At 45.1% G+C, this 20,730-nt stretch overlaps 1 long non-coding RNA gene across 2 annotated transcripts; it reads right to left on the reverse strand.

The window, feature by feature from the left end:
- Positions 1-274: 274 nt before the first annotated feature.
- LOC122230483 lies at positions 275-17,876 on the reverse strand. 2 transcript variants are annotated; one of them, XR_006207460.1, is made up of 3 exons: positions 17,692-17,876; positions 670-846; positions 275-423 (listed from the first exon to the last, which is right to left on the reverse strand). It is a non-coding gene; the product is annotated as an uncharacterized LOC122230483 (long non-coding RNA). The 2 variants fall into 2 exon arrangements; XR_006207459.1 differs by having other exon boundaries at positions 275-846.
- Between the last annotated feature and the right edge of the window lie 2,854 nt (positions 17,877-20,730).

Consider the following 20,730-nt stretch of genomic DNA (forward strand, 5'->3'; position numbering starts at 1 on the left):
AAACCCCCACATTTTGGCCTACTCTATGCCTTTCACTCTACGCCACTTCTTCCCAAAGTACAGCCCTCGCATGTTTATTTCTTGAGACGAACATATTTATTTCTTCATCGTCTATCCTCTCACACTGGAATGCAAGCTCCATGTGAGGAGGGGCTATCACATGAACCGCTTTACCCTCCACATCTGGAACAGTGCCCGAAACACAAAATGCACTCAATAACGAATGGTCAAAGAGGAGAACAGGTGAGTGAGTGAACGCATGAATACATAAATGCCATGTTTAAGTCAGTTTGAGTTTTCCGTTTATTACCACTTATTGCCATTTGTTACCAAGAATCCTGATATGCTTGCCGAACGCACGTGTGGACGGAAGGGTCAGAGCAGCAGACACAGTAGCTTGTCTTGAAACACGTAAAGGTTATGCTGCGAAGAAAGCACCTGGCTCACTCTGGGCAGCTCCAGAAGTGGAAGTTACATCAAGGCGCAACATAAGGAAAGGCTTTCCGACAAGTTGTTCAAACAGAATATGCACTGACTCGGTAGGCAGTGAGCTTCCTGTCACTGGTTGTATAAGAAGTTTAGCCAAGCTAGTAACTATAGCGTGTGTTCTTGCAACAATAACAAGCTAGATGCTGGGTCTTTTCCAATATTAACAATTTATAGTTTTACCTCCTCTCCCAGGTCTCCAGACTACATGTGCATCTGAAAATCTGAACAGGTGGGGATCCCTCTTCTTTAGATATCTGTCACTTCCAGAATCTTCTCCTGTCTAGTCCTACTTTGGCACTTTATGGTTCTGTGACTTCGGGAAGCTCAGCTTACCTCAGGGAGCCTCAGTTTACTTATCTGCAAAAGAAGGAGACTGGAGTTAAGAAATTAAATATCTCAAGATCATATTGGTGAGCTCTTCTCTGTGGCTTGATGATGGGCCATGGGCTTTGGCTTTCCTTGGTTTAATGTGATTTTCATAATGATAGAAACCTTTACACTAAAAGGGACACACTACCATCACTCTCTTTTTATGGATAATGAAACAAAGACTCAAAAAGGCTAAGCACGTCTTCCACATCACAGGACAAGGAAATTCTGGAGCTTGGAATTTGAAGTATTAATCTGGACTCCGGCTTGTCAAAGTAAGAGCTTATACATTATTCAAAGCTGAGAAAACCACATTCTATAATAGGTCAATGGGTCCTTTCAGCTCTGATGGCCTGAGATTCCCCACCTTCCTCTACTGGGCCACAAACTTAGGATTTAAGACTTCACAAGGCAACAAGGAAAGCGACTTCATCCTGTCCTGCTGGTCCCTCTGGCCTAATGTCTCCATACACCTAGACAGGAAAAACAATCCCCAGAATTCTGTGTCTCTCAAATCTCCCATACCATACGCTCCCCGCTTGAAGACTCCTTGACTATAAAGAAGCACAATAAACAATACCTGCTCTGAGTCAGACTTTTCCACTCAGGCAGGCAGGACCACATTATGTATGGGGGACATAATTGTATGTGGGTGGAAAGGATAATATTAGCATTCCCATTTTACAGACAGAAAAGCCAAAGTACAATGAGCTTGTATAACTTGTGCTAGATCACCCATAGCTAGTGACAAAGTCAGGACATGTGAGCTCAGTGTAACTCAGTCCAAGAAGCCCATTCTCTGTATACCTGTCTCTGTATGCATATCTCTTTGTTTTTCTCCATTTAAATATTGTCTTGCAAGAAAATAATGGTTCAATTCCACCCTGTGCATATTTTTACAGGAATGTAGTTGATCTTCTTGATTTGGAAGCTGAGAAAACTATGAGAGCAATCATTTGTCTACCTTCTCACCAAATATCCTTCCACGCCTACCCCTGAAAAATGGCCAGAAAAATTATTGTGCAGAAATTATGTCAAGTTCCCTATCCTGATCTTTTCCTTTTTCTAAATATAATGTATTGTCAGGTTAGCTAACACTGTATACAGTGTGCTCTTGGCTTCAGGAGTAGATTCCCGTGGTTCATCGCTTCCATACAACACCCAGTGCTCGTCCCAACAAGTGCCCTCCTCAATGCCCATCACCCATCTTTCCCTCCCCCCAACCCCCTCTGTCAACCCTGTTTGTTCGTATAAACCACATCTTCTTTATCCATTCATCAGTGGATGGACATTTGGTCTCTTTCCATAATTTGGCGTTTGTTGAAAGTGCTGCTATAAACATTGGGGTGCATGTGCCCTTATGCATCAGCACTCCTGTATCCTTTGGATAAATTCCTAGTAGTGTTATTGCTGGGTCGTTGGGTAGATCTATGTTTAATTTTTTGAGGAACCTCCACACTATTTTCCAGAGTGGCTGCACCAGTTTGCATCCCCACCAACAGTGCAAGAGGGTTCCTGTTTCTCCACATCCTCACCAACATCTATTGCTTCCTGAGTTGTTCATTTTAGCCACTCTGACTGGTGTGAGGTAGGATCTCAGTGTGGCCTTGATTTGTATTTCCCTGATGATAATGATGTTAAGCATCTTTTCACATGTCTGTTTGCCGTCTGGATGTCTCCTTTGGACAAGTGTCTATTCATATCTTCTGCCCATTTCTTCACTGAATTATTTGTTTCTTGGGTGTTGAGTTCGGTTAAGTTCTTTATAGATTTTTGATACTAACCCTTTATCGAATATGTCATTTGCAAATATCTTCTCCCATTTCGTCGGTTGCCTTTTGGTTTTGCTGATTGTTTCCTTTGCTGTGCAGAAGCTTTTTATCTTGATGAGGTCTCAGTAGTTCATTTTTGCTTTTATTTCCCTTGCATCCTGAAACATGTCAAGTAAGAAATTGCTGTGGTCAAGGTCAAAGAGGTTGCTGCCTGTTTTCTCCTGTAGGATTTTGATGGTTTCCTGTCTCACATTTAGGTCTTTCATCCATTTTGAGTTTCTTTTTGTGTCTGGTGTAAGAAAGTGGTCCCGTTTCATTCTTCTGCATGTTGCTGTCCAGTTCTCCCAGCACCATTTGCTAAAGAGACTGTCTTTTTTCCATTGGATACTCTTTCTTGCTTTGTCAAGGATTAGTTGGCCATAATTTGTGGGTCCAATTCTGGGTTCTCTATTCTATTCCATTGGTTTATGTGTCTGTTTTTGTGCCAGTATCATGCTGTCTTGATGATTACAGCTTTGTAGTAGACGCTGAAGTCCTGGATTGTGATGCCTCCAGCTTTGGTTCTCTTCTTCAAACCAAACCACTTTAGGTATTTGGGGTCTTTTGTGGTTCCATACAAATTTTAGGATCGCTTGTTCCAGCTCTGAGAAGAATGCAAGTGCAGTTTTGCTTGGGATTGCATTGAATGTGTAGATTGCTTTGCGTAGTATTGACACGTGGCCTTTGATGACAGTAGTGCTGCCCAACAAGATGCAGGAGCTTAAAACAGTTATCATCTACTGTCATGGCTCTAGGGGTCAGTTAGGGTGGCTTGGCTTCAAACTAGAGCAGGTTGCCATTGCCTGGCTTAGACCAACTTCAGCCAGCCGGCTCTGCTTCAAGCTGCAAGGCCCTACTCCACATGTCCTCCCCCCCCCCCCCCGCCCCCATAGGACTAGCTAGATGGAACCCGTCCTTGTCACGGCACCAGTGCAGGCACAAGGCATCAAGCCCAAATACCCACATGCTGTTTAAGCCTCTACTCACATCAGGTCTGCTGGCCTTCCATCGACCAAAGTGAATCCTCTGGATAAACTCAAAATCGAGGGATGGCAAAGTATACCCCACTTTGAAGGGGGCGGGGTGTGGGGGGCCGGTATTGGTTTGCTAGGGCTGCCATGACGTAATGCCACAGACTGAGTGGCTTAAACAACTGAAAATTGTTTCCTCACAGTTCTGGCGGCTGGAAGTCCAAGATCAAAACATGGGCTGGTCTGGTTTCTCCTGAGGCCTCTCTCCTTGGCTTACAGATGACCACCTTCTCACTGAGTCCTCACCTGACCTTTCTTCCACACATGCACACCCCTTGTGTCTCCTCCTCTTCTTACAGGGACACAAGTCCTATTATATTAGGGCCCCACCTTTATGGCCTCATCTGACTTAATTCCCTCCTTAAAGGTCCTATCTTCAAATAGATCACGTTGGGGGTTAGGGCTTCAACATATGGATTTGGGGGTGGACACAATGAAATCCCTAACACAGGATTCGTGAATTTTTATGATCAATAATGCCTGGTCTCATTTTAAGATCTTCTATAACTGGGAGCCTGACTGACTATGATTTCAAATTCCGACTCAACCACTCAATAACTGTGCAACTTTGGGAAGGTTACCTGTATTTGCTCGCTTGCAAAAAATGAAACAATTACAGTAATTAACCTGCATGTTTGTCAAAAATTGAATGAAACAATCCCTACAGAGCAAGCACAAAGTAAGTGCTCAATAAATATTGCTAGTGCTGTGGCTCTTCACAATTAAGAAGCTTTCACTTTACTCAGAGAGGCTGTATGGGCTGGGGGATCAGCCATATGCCTTCCCTTTCAGGACCCGATTCTATCCTACAGCAAACTTTATTCTCCCAAATCCATCTTGCTTCAATCTGTTTCTGCAATATGGTGACTCTCTAAAAAAATCCACTTAACATTTCTCTGCCAATAAATTAGAGGCCAGAAAGAAAGAAGGCGGCATGCACTTACCTTTCTAGACATTTTGCAGATGGCTGGTTGCCTTGAAGCCAAGTCATGGCTTCTGGGGGCTCAAGTAAGCACTTGATTCTCATCTGCCGCAGAAGAATCCTGTGAGCTCAGCGGGGGACAGCACAAGGATGAAGTAAGGCCCTTTGAGAGTATGTCTTGGGAGATCTCTTTGGAGTTAATGATATAGAATCCAAAAGACCTCCTGGAACTTTGCAGTCATTCCTCAATACCAGGTTGGTGATTTCACGGGCTAAGTGCCATGGCGACCTCACTGACATCTTCTGATGTCTTCTCAATGCCTTCTCAAAGAAGTCAATCATTGAACCTTCCCAGCATCAATCTTTTCAAAAATTTTTCCTAATTTGTGTTTCATGTGGTTTTCAAATTCTCAGATCCCACCCAAAATATCTGTAGCAAGTGGTGGGGCGAGGGAGCACAGTGAAAAACACCCACATGCATTTTTTTTCTGTTCTGCATATAGCAACTTCTTCAGTGATCGCAATATCCCTGAACAGGAGTTAATGTTTTCTGCTTTTTAACATAAAACAAGATGGTAAAATTAAATTGTGAGTAAGTCACCAAGATACAACAGGTGTGCCTGCCAAAGTTAGACACCAGACAAAATGCTATATTTTTTTTAAAGAAATTCTTGAGAATCATTTCCGCACTGCTTGGCTCCAACAGAAAATCACAGATGTGAAAAGGGGTTAAGATATGGGAAGAAAAGAGGATTTCAGGAGAAATATGTCTTCAGAGCAATAATATTCAAAATGTGGTCTCCAGACTAGCAGCATCAGCAACTTGAGAACTTAGAAATATAGATTATCAGGCTCTGCCCCAGGCCCACTGAATCAGAACCTCTGGGAGTGGGCGGGGTCCAGTAATCTCTGTTTTCACAAGCCTTCAGGTGATTCTGCTGCAGGTCAAAGTTTGAGAATAAACTTGCTTCAGATAAAGCTACGTTCTAAACACCCCAGGAAACTTCCCTGGACTGCCAAGAACATTCTTTGAGACTCTCTAGGGCATCAGCATCAATTTAACCAGGGCATGCCTCACTGCCAGCCAACTTCCAAGGCACTTGGGGGCCACTGTTCCCCAAGGCAGGAAATTTAGGGAAGACAGAAATAAGACCAGGCTGTTTGCAAACAACCAACCAACAAACAAAAAATCTTCTGATTCTGAATTTACTGAAGACATTTAGACTGGGGAAAATTCAAGATCCTAAACCAACCTCCCTCCTGTCTATGCTCTGATAGAGCTGGCCACACCAACACTTTATAGTCCCTGTAAAACCAGGGACTTCCTGGGGAAGTCCCTGAAATGGGCTGAGAAAATAAAATCACACATTGGTTTCTCTCCATCACTCAAGCCTGCAGTCTCAAGTTCACTGATGAGGAATGGCTTTGCTTGGATCACTCAGTCTAATATGTATCTCCTGGGGTTTGTGAAACTCAGTGGACTGAAATATGACCCTTGTCCCCCAAATTATGGAGGGCAGGAAACATGATCTGGCAAGCTGATTTAGTGCCCTTTAAAGTTTAGTGCAATGGTATAGGTGTGTACTCCTAGATGTGTTCAGAGAAAGGATATGTGAATGTTTTCCACGGGCCCAAGGTATATGACCTGCATAAAAAAAAGCCAGCATAACTCCTCTTAGGACCTGTATTAGTTGCCTAATGCCGTGTAAGAAATTATAACAAACTTAGTGGCTTAAAACATCACTCGTGTGTTAGCTCACTGTTCTGTAGGTCAGAAGTCCAGGAATGGTATGACTGGGTTCTCTACTCAGGGCTACATTCATTTCCCGAGGCTCTGGGGAAGAGTTTGCTTTCAAGCTCATTCATGTTGTTGGCCAAATCCAGTTTCTAAGTCCTACTCCAGTACTCCGGCCCCCATTTCCTTGCTGGTTGTCAGCTAGGGCCACTGTCAGCAATGATAGGGTCCCCACATTCCTTACCACATGGCCTCATCCACCTCAAAAGCCAGCAATGAAGAACCCCTCTAACATGTTGTCTTTGGCTTCCTCAGTCTCTGACCTCTTGACCCAGATTTAGAGGACATGTGGGATTAGGTCAGGCCAACCTGAATAATCTTCCTTTTGATGAACTAAAAGTCAACCGATTTCTTGAGTAATCAGCACCTAAGTACAAAGTCAACTGATTAGGTAACATTAACTGCATGTACAAATTCGTCTTGCCATGTCATGTAACAATCATAGAAGTCCCACACATCATATTCTCAGACTCCACCCACATTAAAGGGGAAGGAATTACATGGGGGTGAAGGTCAGTGAGGGTGATTTTAGGGTTCTGCCTGCCAGAGATCCTGTCCAAAAACCAGAGGGGTAAGGGGACCCCAGCAGGTGGGAGATGAAAATGAGTGTCAGATAGCTATAGATCATCTTTTGGGGGTCAAGAATTTTGAAAAGAGGAATCCAAGCAAACAATTTCCAAAGAGCTCATGAAAGTGTCATCTGAGAGTGAGAGTAGGCTTTAAACTCTCGCAAGGTGCAGAGAGCAAGAAGCCAGAAAGGATGACACCTCTTGTCAGTTATAGGGGAACTTTCTCGTAACCTCTTTTCCCTCCACTCTCTTTCAACTGGAACCTGGCAAGGGCAAAACATGTGTATTAGCTAGGGAAAGGGAAGATGTGAATACAGGAAAGAAGAATCAGGCCATCACACCCTCTTTCCCAAAAGGCAGGGGGCCACCAAAAATAGGTCTTAGCAAGGTGAGGGAAGTCTCACATTTGCATGAGAATTGAAGTATTGATCGACGCCTAGGACTGGATGTTTTTTCCACAAATTACAATTGTAGTTTTTCAATTGTTTTTTCTTCTCTAAAGTACTTAAAGTAGCTGCAACTTTACTCAGAGTGATCACAAAAGTCATGGGGACTCCTGAGCTTTCATCAAGTGGTAGGGAAAAGACTTTCCCCAATGAATAAAGTTTTAAAGGACAAATGGGAGCCAAGAAGAAAACAAAGATGAGGACAAAGACAAAGAAGTAGGAGGGGGACAAAAGTCACACTGAAAGCATCATGATTGTTCAAAGTACTGGTTATGCACATGTAAGACAACTGGGACGACAGAAGGTAAGTGACTTACCCAACATACACAAATAGTACACTAGGCAGTGACTGAGCTGGGGTGGGAAATCAAGTCTTCCAGACTCTGAAACCTTTTATTTTGCTTCACAACCATGCCAAGTAGAAATTTTGACTATGGGAAAATCACAAATCTGGTGGACAGAAAGCCAGAGTACTCCTGCTGTGGATAGGTTCTTACTCCCTCATTTTCCTTCACATGGGCTCTGTTGCAGGAGCCAATGTGACTCTTTCCAATAATGGGTCAGCATCTTAAAGAAGCCTAAACTATTCTTCCTAGATAAAACTCCAGGGACTTAGACTTTCCTTTTCCAAAGAAAAGAGGTAAGCACTCTGTTGTAGGAGGGCCTGGTACCTCCTGGTTGACCAATCACTATGGAGCTTCAGTTAACTTGAAATAACTTATTTTTGGTCTAGGTGGGATGAAAAATATACAGAAGCCTCCGTTTCCCACCTTCTAGCCAGAATAGCAGTAGAAGATTCCTAAGGTGATCAGACACTGCTGTAGTGAGAGAGGAGGGAGAAGGAAGGAGAGAGACAAAATGCTTTCTCTATGGCCCGAGTCTTCCGTTTCAGTCCTGAGGGCAGCCTTCTAGGAGGAAAGACATGGAGGTCAGAGAAGGGAAGTAACATGTGCTCACCCCTTCCAGAAGGAAATGAGGAGCCGAGGCTATGCTCTGGGATACCATACAGTGAAATGGAGCTCAGTGAGGTCACAGACCGTGGCAGAAAAGAACATGGCAGCTAGACAACCTGTGATGTGTGCCAACTCTGGCCTTTTGCACATGCTTAACAAGCCTATCTGAATCTCTGTATTTCATCTAACAAATGGACTCACAGCTCTCTAAGATTGCTCTGTGATGAAATTGTGTTCATAAAACACTTGACACATAGTGGAGATGACTGTTGCTTGTCTCTCCCATCCATAGTATATCCTTTGGCCATTGCCCTATGAAATTAAAATTTTTAGAGAAATTCTCAAGGTTTATAAAAAAATATATAGTCAAAGTTAACGATGATATTTGTAATCCATGAGAACACACAGCCACACATCCATGAACTCACTGTTTCTAGCCATAAACTAGTGACCAACACTGTGCTGTATGCCTATCATTAGGTTGTCGTCAGACCATATTCCTCAGCAGGGAGACAGGGCCACTGGCCTCCTTTTTCCTGCTCACAACCAGAGTGATGGAGCTAAGGAAGGAACATGAAGCAGGAATGATTACATTTTAACTTAGGACACAAAAGCCGAGTGTTCTGCCAATATCTTTCCACAGCAGAAAACCTTCTAAGAAGGGAGTCGAAAACTAAAGCAGAAAGCACCAGATAAAATTGTCAGCCAATGCCTGAGTGGCTGACTTCAGGGCCTACCCAGGTGGTCAAGCACCAGGTGCATAAGGACCCTTTCACCCCACCGTCAGCCAAGACAAAATGGTGCCAAGTCCCTTGAAGGCTGTGGCCGTAGAAGAGCTACCCTTACATGAGATGCCCTCCCTTGCCCTTCTCAGCCACTCTGCTTTCACTAGATGTCAAGAATGCCAAGATGTATAGAAAAACGGTCCTTAGCTGCAAGACCTCACAAGTAACAGGAAAAACAGATGCGATATTAATCAAAGTCATTAGTGCCAGCTTCCCCAACAGACCCAGCATTTCAGTGGTTTAATACACGCTTATTTCGTGTGCCCGTCACATCCAAACGTGGGTTAGGTGGACTTCCTTGACACTGCAGTTACAAAGTCTGTAGTGACAATGAACTTCAAGGTCAGAGAGACGGCAGGAGGGTCACATGGGATGATTTCAAGTGCAGGCCTAGAAGTGGCACACTCTGGGCAGGACCCAGACACGTGGCCCCAGTCTAACTGCAATGGTGGCTAGGAAATCCAGAGGAGCACACAGACATTTGCTGAGTGTTAATAATCTCCACCATAGACAGACAGACAAATTAAGGCAACGCAATGAATTACATTTATGGCACTTGATTTACGGCATAGTTTTGGTTTATGGCATAGTTTTCGCAGCAGCGCGATGAAGGGAGTTATAAATTCTGTTTGAGCAGGTCTAGGAAAGTTTCATGGAAAAGGAGACAACTGATACGGGTCCTAGAAAGGGAGTAAGAGCAAGATAATGAAGGAGTGAAGAGGGGCGTTTTCAGGCAGACGCATGGACGCATGAAATCACACAGCAAATTTACAGACTTTACCAAATTTGGCATGTCCAGGGCAGAGTGTGCATGGGGGGTGCAGGAAGGAGAGATTAGGGTGAGTGGGACCCAACCCTGAGGTTGGGAGGAAAATTTCAGGGCTATGGTAATGGGGTGCTAGAAACCAGAGTCCTTGCCAGGGTGTGGTCAGATATGTGAGGCAGGTGCTTGCGACCCTCAGCCAATAAGCCAGGCCTCCTAAGTTTCCCGCATTCGGGACAGAAGTCATCACCGTGCCAATGACCACCGCTGCGTGTGGCAATGCAAGGCTCTCTTCTCCCGCTGCAGCACCACACGGAAGAAGAGGGGGTGTGTTATTGAGCATCGAACATACCAGGCCTCAAATGCTTATTCCACCACTGCTGGGCAAGTAGCTCTGGAAGCCACAGTTTTTCTAGAACGAGATTAACAACGAGTACCATAGAAAACAGCATGCTGATGAAGGGGAATGAGACTTGTAGAGCTACAAGATGGCCTCTGGCATCGGGCCTTCCCAACAATCTTAGCAACTTCCACCCTCTGTCAGGCCTACTTCTTTCTCCCTCTTTCGAGAACACGCTTTGGTCATATAATTGACAGATTTGGACTGCTTTCGGGGTGCTTTTACTTTGCACTGCGGTGTCCTTGGGCTCTGTGTCAGTTGCAGTAAAGCTATTGAGTGCCTTAACGCCCTGCTCCAACACACCCACTGGACAAAGTTCTTGCCCGTTTCTGGAATCAGGGCACTTCTCAGTCTCTCCTTGAAGCCAGACTGACCTTGGAGTCTAGAAGTCCTCTCAGGACTCAGTCTAGATCTCATTAGGTATTGACAATTGCCCTCCGAGGTAGATAGTATCATCCCCATTGTACAGATGATGAAAACCACAAAGGGATTTGAAAGGTGAGGCCAAATGTATTCTATTTCTTTTACTACAATTTGAATCTTCTCCCTGGTATATAAAACAGGCCACCGTTAGCTGTTACCTTAAAAGGTAGGAGGAAAAGAAGTAAGTATTTTGCCCGGAAATAAGATGGCTCTTTAAAAAAAAAAAAAAATCATGCAACTAGTTTCCCCCGTAAATACTCCATAAAGTAGGTAATCTCAAAACACTAGGCAATAAACAACAAATTCCAGAGATAAAACACAGAAGGTATAGCAGGCGTCATTGCTTTTGACTTGTACTTAATAGAAGTAAACTGGGCCCAGGGTTACCAAGTGAAACAGCAGGGCCCTGACACATGTTGAAAGATGACACTCCTCCTTTTTCGTTAGCATGGTTTTTTTTGTTTGTTTTTTTTACCGAGAAACTACATAACTGACACATGATTTTTGGGTTATTTAAATATTTATTTATTTATTTATTTATTTATTTATTTATTTATTTATTTTTGAGAGAGAGAGAGTGTGGGAGGGGCAGACAGAGGGAGGGAGGGAGGGAGGGAGGGAGAGAGAGAGAGAGAGCGAGAGAGAGAGAGAATTCCAAGCAGTCTCCACACCGTTGGTGCAAAGCCTGACGCGGGGCTTGAACCCACAAACCTTGAACCATGACCTGAGCCAAAATCAAGAGTTGACACTCAACTGACTGAGCTACCCAGGCACCTCATAACTTATACATATTTAAATACATAAGATGCACAAACACATGTATGCCCACCATTTATATGCATATAAACATGTACCTTTACACACACATATACCCCAATTAACACAAACCAGACAACTTTTTGTTGTTGCTGTTCTGCTTTATTCTGGTGTAGTTGCCACCAGTAAGAAATTGAGGAGGATGCTTTGGTAATCTGACACTCTCTCCCTCCATTGAAGAGAGCAAACAGGATTGGAAAAGAGAAGAGAGGCCCAGGATGTACAGCATTTCAGGGCCAACATCCCTGAACCAGGAGCTTCAGGACCCACCCTATTTCTTCTATTGGCTTCCATGGCAGGAAGTGCCCCCCAGCCTTCCCCCCACATCCCCTCAGTCCTCTTTGGTCATCTGCAGGCAGCTCCCATGTCGGACACCCCCTGGTCCGAGGAGTGTGTTCAGCCCAGGCTCAGAACGGGTCAGAAGTGCCAGGGGTTAACACCTTAAGAGCTAGCTCAACGCCGAATATGTTGGAGTTGGTGGACAAACACCCCAGCTTCTACCCTCACGGGACAGGATCTGGGTGTGCTTTGCATAGCCTCTCTTCAGGGTTGGGCCCTAGTCACCCACAGCAGGGGCCTCCTAAGCAACGTGCCCCCTACTGACTTTCCCACCCAGCCCTTCTCACTTCCCCACTTCCTTACTTTGCTGCCCGAGGCCATTGCCTGAGAAAACTCCTTACCCAAATCCCTATTTCTGGGTGTTCTCGTAGGGGACCCACACTAAAAAAGTTCCCCAATTCTAATGCCTCCAAACCAAGCGTCCAATCCCTGACATCTCTCTGCCTGCCTTGCCAGACACCCAGGGCCCCCTTTCCCAGCCAGTTCCAGAGGAGACCGTGGCTCCCTCCTCTGGGTTGCAACTGTTTACACTTTTTGTCCTCAGGTGGCCTACAGCGGGGATTCTGTCACGCCTCCAGAGCAACACCAGAAAAAAGCAGGTGTTCAGTGACAACTGGCGAATCATCTCATCCCCCTCTGCCCGGCACACACACATCTCCAACACATCTGCAGCCCCAGAGTCGGTCTTCGAGCCGCTTAGAGCCGCTTAGAGGCTATGGAGCTGCCTGGCCTGGGATCTGATAGCCCGTGGGGACGTCCACGAATTGGCTCTGGTAATACGCTTTTCTGGAACTTCAGACAAGCAGATGGACCCACCAACGGGCCTCTGGCCACTGGTTGCCCTCCGTCAGGATAATATGCATCTAAGAGGAACCCGCTTTGTTCCAGAGCAAAGAGACTGGCCACACATGGCTCCCCCACCCAGGTGTTCCGAGTTCCTCTTCATGTAGCCTCCCTACATGAGACCCTGCCCCCACAGTGCCCCAAGCACTCCCACAGAACCCAACCCTCCGCATTTACAGGGCGACGCCATCTTGCAGCTGGACTCAGACAGAACCGCCCTACTTTTGCTGCCGACGTGTCCAGTGATGAGGAAAGTCTCACAGGTGTCTCACAGAAAGCCCGCTGCTCTTCACCTTCACTGTGGACTGCCTCCCTGCTTTGCCCAAATCACCCGTCAAGCCCATTTCCTGCAACCCACCACCCTCCCCAAGCCTGAGCCCCCACACCAAGTTGACACCACACGGCAATGGCTTTCCTGCCGGACCCAAGAACAGGAAAGCTGGTTCATTCCTGTCCCCACTGCTGGCCACGGTGCCGATGACACATAAGGCGTAGCTTTCCGCACCGGGGGCATGGATCTTAACCTGCAGATACCTGCCCCCCCGGAAAGGGGATACAGTGACATAAATTCGCCCAAGAACACCGAGTCTCCGAAGAATAAAAGAAGGGGGCTCCCGAAGGAGGAGAGGCACCTGAGAACACCCAAGGCATGCTTTGTTTGATTCACATAGCTTAGCCTGGGGGAAGAGAGGGGTGCAGAGAAGAATCCACTTGGATAGCGCTAAAGGACAGAATATGACACCGCTGAGCAGAGCATTTCTCCTATAGTTACACAGATTAAGAACCTGAAGTCAGGCAGCATTTGACTCGCAGCCTAGCTTTTCTGAGGTTGTCCATGAAGGACTCTGAAAATGCCAACACACAGTAGCAAAGGAGCTTTAGAAATGAGCTTCCTGGCGGCATTTCTGATTGACAGCCAGTCACCGTGTGGTTTATTTGAAGCCTGTTTGAAGCCAGTGGAGAAAAATGAACAGAAGGTCAGAGCCACACCGGGTACCTTCCAGATGAAACTTCCACAGTGTGGAGGGAGGTGGTTTGCATTCACTGACTCAGCTTAGAAAACTCTTCAGGGGCACCTGGATGGCTCAGTTGGTTAAGCGCCTGACTTTTGCCTTTGGCTCAGGTCACGAGCCCACGGTTTGTGGGTTCGAGCCCCGAGTCGGGCTCCACGCTGCCGGTGCGGAGCCTGCCTGGGATTCTCTCCCTCCCTCTTTCTCCGCCCCTCCCGACTCGCGTGTGCACGCGCTCTCTCTCTCTCTCAAATCAATAAATAAACTTCAAAAAATCGTTTAGGAAATTTCCTGGCAATTATTAGCAGGGGTCTGATCTAAGGATAACCCCAGGAAGGGATGTTTTGATGTGCTTCGGAGTTAACACCGTAAAGAAGGTCATCATCACAGCCAGGGAGGGATGGTGGCATTCCAGAACACCTGTTGGAAACTCAGCCTGGCCAGCGGCACGCAAAGCTGGCTTGCAGACATGCGGGCGTCTTACCACAGATCCCGCAGTGCTAGGCAGCCGTGTTCAGCCCTGGCCCGGCTGTCATGGAAACAGTGTTCTGTGAAGGCTCATCCACAGCCTCCTGACCTACTGCACGAAGCAAGGCCTTTCACCCTTCTCCAGCCCTTTCCATGCGTCTACGTCTATGTTCCAACGTGGGAGATGTTCTTGTTCCTTGAAGGAGGTAGGAAAAGGGGGGGTTAAAAGGTGCCCACTACGTGCCAGGTTCACACCACGTGAATAACTCCACATAACCTTCTTAGCGGCCCGAAGTGGAAAAGCAGTGGAAAGTACAGTCTATCCATCAAAGGCCGCTCAGGAGCAGAGAAAGGACTCCAGGTTCTTCGGCAGAGAGGGGGTTAATACAGAGACTATTAAATGCAGGACAGGGGTGTGAAGGTCTGCGAGAGTCACTTCCAGCTTTGAAGAAATCAGAAAATATTTGGATCACAGGAAACCCCTGCCAGTGATCTCACCCACATACCACGCTGGAGTAGGGGGTCCCAGGCATTTACCGCGAAGCCACTGCAAACATCACGCCCATTACATGTTTGCATGGCTACCACCAAGTCAGAGGGCAGAAAGGCTTCTCTGCCCTCCAGGTCTGCATGATCCAAACCAGAGGGGCCTGGAAAATACAGTTTTCAGCCCCCGAGACCCCACGAGACAAACCTAGAATCAACAGGCAACGTCCTGCGTAGAGAGGTACTACTGTGCTCATCTTATAATTAAAGCAACTGTGATTCCAAGAAGCGAAGTAACTTTGCCTAAGTTCCCGCTGCCGAGCTGCAGTACGAACAGCGTATGAATAAGCCGGAGTCTCTCTGCCTCCAGAACCCAGAAGGACAAACGGAATTCTGATGGACGTGGGGACATCAACTTGTCCACCTGAATCCTGAGAGGACATTTCTGTGCATGGATTGCTGTGTGCCCACCAACCAATGCCGGCCTGAGAGACAGAAAGGACGCCCAGCGGTGAGGTTCTAGGTAAGAGTCTATTTGATGTTCACCCAGAGTAATTAGGAGGGATCTAAGGCAGTGATATTAAAACTCGCAAAAATCTCAAGTCTTAGCGGGGAACGCGAGTTAAAACCACAGCGAGACCCTCTTTCGCATCCGCCGGTGCAGCAACGCGAAGGGCCGGCCGGGAGGGAGAGCCTCACCACCTCTCAGACCCTGCCCGTAGACGTGTAAATTGGTTCAACCACTTTGAAAAATGTTTTAGCATGACCTCTTAAAGTTAAGGGTGCTCACGATTTTTGAGCAAGGAATGCTACGCATAAAAATGCTACTGCATTGTAGTCATACGGTGGAATATTATAGAGCAATGGAAACGAATGAATCACAAGTACATTTAGCGAGGTGTATGAACTTCAAAGTTTTCATGCTGACAGAAAATATTAAGTCACCGAAGCGGGATAATCCCATTCTTATAAAAGATAAAACTACATAATGTACTGTGTGGCTTGCGTGCATTCTGTCATAAAACTATAAAGACAAGGAAGGTAAATATTAATCAAAATGGAGAATAATGGGCTTTTTTAGAGGGAGACAGCAATGGAATAAAATCAGTGGGGCTCAATGGGGTTTCTATGGTCTTGAAAATGACAAGTTTCTAAGAGGGACGGTGGGTCCAAGGGTATTGATTACTACTCCTTACGCTACATCAGATATGTTGTTTACACTCTTTCATGTAAAGCAAGTGGATGTCATGGTGGGGATCTTCTGCCCACTGGTCTCTCTGCAGCCCCACCCAACTACCATTGGGTACTAGGGGTAGTCAGTGTGTGGCCTGTCCATCCCTCTCTGGTCTCTCAAATGCAACCTCCCCTGCTCTGAGCTGACGTACAGTGTCCTGTAGGCATATGCGTTCCATCCCCAGAATTCCTCCTGAACACGTCTCACTTGCCAGCTCCATAATGCAGAGTAATAAACTGAGATCGTGTAGAGCATGGACCTTTGGAAATGGATTTGAATTTTGAAGCCTGATTTGAGTTTCAGAACCTGGGTTTGAATCCTAGTCCTGCCACTCGTTACCCATGTGATCTTGGGAACATTGCATAAAACCTCACGTATTGCAGCCAGTAAGTTAGTACTTCTCTCACGGTGTGCTGGTATGAAAATGCAAGGAGTTAACACACATAAAATACTCAGGAGACTGACCGGCATACAGCGAAGATCACTTGATTGTCAATTGTTACCATTTCTGCTCATTTTTCCTCTTGCTACCTGTCGATCAACCCATCCCTCTTGTTTGAACGCACATCTTAGTAACTACTATCTACGTGGCACCGTCCTTAAAAACAGTTGGTTTTTAAGGCCAACTGCCTATTTTTATAACTAATATGTTATTGGAGCACAGCCACGTCCGTGCGTTTCCCTATGATCCGTGACTGCCTCTGTACCACAACGACAGAGCTGAAGAGTCGTGACAGAAGCCGTATTACCCGCAAAGCCTATCTGGCCTTTTACAGAAACTGTATGCTGACTCCTCCTGAAGAATATGGTTGAACTCTGCTCTCCTTATCTCGCCTCCATTTCCATAACCTCCCTACCACAGACCCGTTTCCAGATATCTGTACTCCAACCCCAGGCACAGTGGCTGGTGAAGCCAACATAATCTTACATCCTTGGGCTAAAGGGACCTGAAGCCAACTCTACCCTTGGTTGGCTATCTCCCACCATGGGCGGAAGATTGCACACATGAAGTACCCAAGCCATTTCTGACCAAGGCAAAGCATGTGACAGCAGACTTTGACCCTAAGGTCTCACTGCCTCATATTAGAAATTCCAACAGAACAATCCACGATCACTTCAAAATAGAGCATGCGATAACATAGCACGTATGCAATATCACGTATCTATAAACCACACAAAAATAAGTATTAACTATCAGCACGACCTGGCCATTAAAAATGTTGTAAAACTTACATACCTACTTAAATTTAAAACTTAAATACCTACTTTATCCTCCTAAGTAAGACAAAGCCGTTAAGATAATAATTACGAAGCCATATGATTTTCTCAGTGGGTCTTAGGAGGAAATAAGTCGATGTGAAACAAGCATCTGTTTTTTATGTTGTCTCTGTTCCACTGAGTTGGTCCACATGACCTCACCCACCCAAGACGATGCGCTTGTAAACGAGAAGGCCTCCAATGGGGATGAAGGATGACACAAAGACAAAGAAACCAGAGCGGATGCAAAGACGAGGAGTTTCAGCAAATTACCCACCCCCAGTCAGGGAAGGAAAGAAAGAGTAGTGCCCTCCTCTGTGTGCTATTTTGGTCACATGTGATTAATAGCCTGTCACGCTGTCAGGAGAACCCAGACTCTGTCAAACCGGTGCACGTGGCAGCTCTGGGCGCCAAAACAGGGCATGTTTCTGGGTAAAATGTGCCAGGGGGATGCACTGTGTGTGTATATATAGAACACATACCTGTCACTAGCATCCCTTGATCCTGAAACACTGTGGAAATTTCTCTCCCCACACACACTCCCAAACTGTGTGTGTGTGTGTGTGTGTGTGTGTGTGTGTTTCCCCATTTCATTCAGCAAGCAGCTGTGAAAGCTATTATACTGCCTACATAGCAACAGAAAAGGATCTGGTAAGTGTTTAATGAGGGGGAGGTGTGATCAAAGGGACAGGGCAGTTAAATTGGGTAACTTAGGAAAAGAATGAGGTAATGAATGCTGTTGCCTTGGAGACAAGGTCATGCTCTATGATCTAATATTGCTCTATCTGTAACATTCTACATTCTGAGAAATGGGCAAATCCGATTTGCTTCACTCATGAATATTATCTTTATAGAGATATCAACAGTCCAGTCAAGGTACTTTATCTCCCCACCCATTAGTGAAGCAATACATAAACGAGACATGAAGTATGTCCTCTAGAACAGTAGAACGCAAAAGCCTTTTGTGAGTCCTGAAAGGACTCTCTATAATTTATTTTTGTTCCTTATTAAATTGGCTGTCATATTTCTCTTTACTTCCCATAAACATCCTATCTTCCAAGCCTGTTTAATAAAATATGCACACGAGAACACCCAAGAAATTGATGCTTTTCTGTAAAGTTTGACCTCGTAAGCAAATGTGCCCCAACTTCCTATATCAAAAATGCTCTTCTAATAATCATCCCTGGAAGTTCCTGGGCTAGCTGATTCCCCAGGGCAAAGTTAGCACTAGGATTCAAGGTGACTTTAAAACCCAGATCACAATACTAAAAGAGAAATAAAAACAAAAATTCAGAAGTCAGAAACATATCTAAATAAAAGACCAGCGTGGGAGAGAGGGTGGTGCAGTAATCTGTAGTCCTTAATGTCCTAGTTGTGCTAGTCGAACCAACAATTTGAGCTTCCTAGTTGTCAAAGCAAAAGATAAAGCAGGAAGAAAAAGAAATGAATAAGATACAACATCCTTCAAAATAAGTCAAGCTTTTCTTAAAACTCAGTATTGGGGGAGCCTGGGTGGCTCAGTCAGTTTAAGCGTCCAACTTCAGCTCAGGTCATGATCTCGGGGTTCACAAGTTCGAGCCACAGGTCAGGCTCTGTGCTGACAGCTCAGAGCCTGGAGCCTGCTTCGCATTCTGTATCTTCCTCTCTCTCTGCACCACCCCTACTCATGCTCTGTCTCTCAAAAATAAACGTTAAAAAAAAATTTTTTTAACTCAGTATTGAAAGAAATTTCTCACTTAAAGTTCCACATATGGACCACTGAGAGATAGTGTGCACAGTAACCCAATTACATATGCAGTGATTGGTTTCATTAGGACCCTCGGGCATGAAACCCAAGGGCAGTCCTCTCAAAACAGTCTTGGGGGGGGGTGGGGAAGGGAGAGAGAGAGAGGGGTAATGAAGGGGTAGAGGAGAAAATAATGCAGAGGCTCTACAGAGCGTGTATTTTGTCTTGCTTGATCCAAGAATTATCAAATTTTCAAGAACTCCCACATACCCATTTCCATATATTCCCTATTTCAAGTAACCTTGCTAACATTATTCCAGATCGACAATATCTTACGAAAATGGAGGAGTGAGTTTGATACTACAACAGAAGAAACCCTGAAGAGGGCTCCAAAAAGTCCACAGAGCAACTGTATCATGTTGAAGACGCTGGGTCTGTTCGCGCTCTAGCAAAGGCAGAGACCAATCATGCTCATCAGGCCTTCACGGGATTCTCTACCTTTCCCAGTCTCCTTTGCAGTTAGGTCAGGCTATATGGCTAAGTTCTAACCAAAGGAATGGGGCGAAAAAATGATACAAGACATTAGAAAGTCCAGAGTAACCCTCCGACATGCTTTCTTCCCTTACTATGGCAACCTTAGAGGCCATACGTTGCAGATAGCGTGGCTACATCTAGCTGTGACATGAGTGAAAAATAAACTTTCATCTGGCTGAGCCGCTGAGATTTCAGGGTTTGCCTACCGTGGGAGTGAGCGTGGATTGCCTGGACGAACAATCCACTGGCCGACAAACTGCCTTCACGACGCTATTTGTCATGTTTTTAAATCAAGCTTTATTCATTCGATTCTGATGTTATGTATTTTGGCTTAACTATTCTTTGTAAAAATATCGACATAAAGTTGCACAAGTTTTAACTACTGCACTATCTTTGAACCGAATTCTCTGTCTCTCCTTTCTCTCTCTCCACCTACTCAGGCTTTCTTAAGATAGAGAGATAAAAATATAATTAGGAAGAAAGATATAAATGGTGCGTGACAGATATAGATACATAGATAGAGGGATGGACAGATACAATGCTTAGATGGCTTCTGTAAGTTTCAGGTGGGCGTGGCTTTCACATTGACACCAATCAGTAGTCACCTAAAGTCCACCCCTGATGGTCTATAAATGGTAGCACTGAGCCCTGAGAAGGAGACTGGGATTAGCAGTTAGTGGTAGAGAAGTGTTTTAACTCACATAGTTCTATTCCAGAGGCTGCATCTGAATTACCAGTCTGTCGACTGCCTTGAGTTAACTGATTATCTTTCATTCACTCGGTCACCATTCCCAAAACCAAATGTTGCTTCGCTAATAAGATTAGTGAGAAGTCATTGTTGTTTCCTGTGTCCTGACAACTTGTGCTTCATTCTCTGTAGACTTCCTGTTTTCTTTAAGGATATTTATCTATTTACTGATTTGTAAGAGCTCTTCAACAATTAGATTAAAATGAAAATGCCTTAAATAAAAGATCTTAACCTTGTACCTGTCGTATTTGAAGACTTTTTATTTTTTCTTTTCTTTTTTCTTTTTTCTTTTAATTTAAGGTGTATTTATTTCCTTTCAGATTTTCCTTTATGATTTCCATCATGGCCATCAAGTTCTTCTTTACTCCAAACCAACATAAATATGTGACTATATTTTCCATGTATGCTAACAGTTTAATTTTTTTCACCTTGACATCCTTTGTCTTCTTACAAGTTATGCTTACAAAAGGCTTTTGATCCTCCATAATTTCGTTCCCTGGGACTTTTTATTCT

Source organism: Panthera tigris, chromosome C2, assembly GCF_018350195.1.
Source record: "Panthera tigris isolate Pti1 chromosome C2, P.tigris_Pti1_mat1.1, whole genome shotgun sequence".
Classification (NCBI taxonomy): domain Eukaryota; kingdom Metazoa; phylum Chordata; class Mammalia; order Carnivora; family Felidae; genus Panthera; species Panthera tigris.